The following is a 718-nucleotide window of genomic DNA, read 5'->3' as shown; positions in this document are numbered from 1 at the left end:
TACAGGATGTCTTGTACTCCCGATTGCTTTCCAAAAGGAGTTGAGTTGAAAAATAATGGGAGTTGAGTTGAAAAGTGAAAGGTTGAATATGGATTCATATGCATTGCATTTGATATTGGACTAGTTGGTGATACATTGCATAGTTTATGCACCATACTCATGAGATTGAGTTTTATGTTTGAGAAATGTGATATGTTTATTTTATAATATGATTGTTAATGTTGTGCTATAATCGTTTATGTTGTGTCATGTCGCTTATACTGTGTTATAATCGCTTATGTTGAGTTATGATTGTCCATGTTATGATATATATTATTTATATTATGTTATGATACTTAATTTCCATATAATTCCACATATTGTGCCTTAAAAGGATAACTTACTCTCTCTTTGTTTTTGTATATTGTGTACTGGTATATCTCTTATGATCATACAGATAACAAGCAACACTTCTCCCCAAGAAATGGTAGAGGATCTGGTTCCTGTTAGTAGCATAGGAATATAGGGTTGGTGTGTGATTGGAATGATATGTTGGATACTTATATTTTTGGAAGACTGGTAAAATGGGTTACCTTAGGTGTTATGTTCTGTTTTGTGTTATGTTTTTTTGTATTGGGGTACCCTGTTGTAAGGATGAAATTAACTTCTGATACTCTAGGAACACAAGTTTTACTTTACTTGGAAAAACTATAAGTTATTTGTATGTATGCAACTAAAA

This window comes from Lupinus angustifolius, chromosome LG02 (assembly GCF_001865875.1).
Source record: "Lupinus angustifolius cultivar Tanjil chromosome LG02, LupAngTanjil_v1.0, whole genome shotgun sequence".
Lineage (NCBI taxonomy): Eukaryota > Viridiplantae > Streptophyta > Magnoliopsida > Fabales > Fabaceae > Lupinus > Lupinus angustifolius.
Note: the sequence above shows the minus strand (reverse complement) of the source record.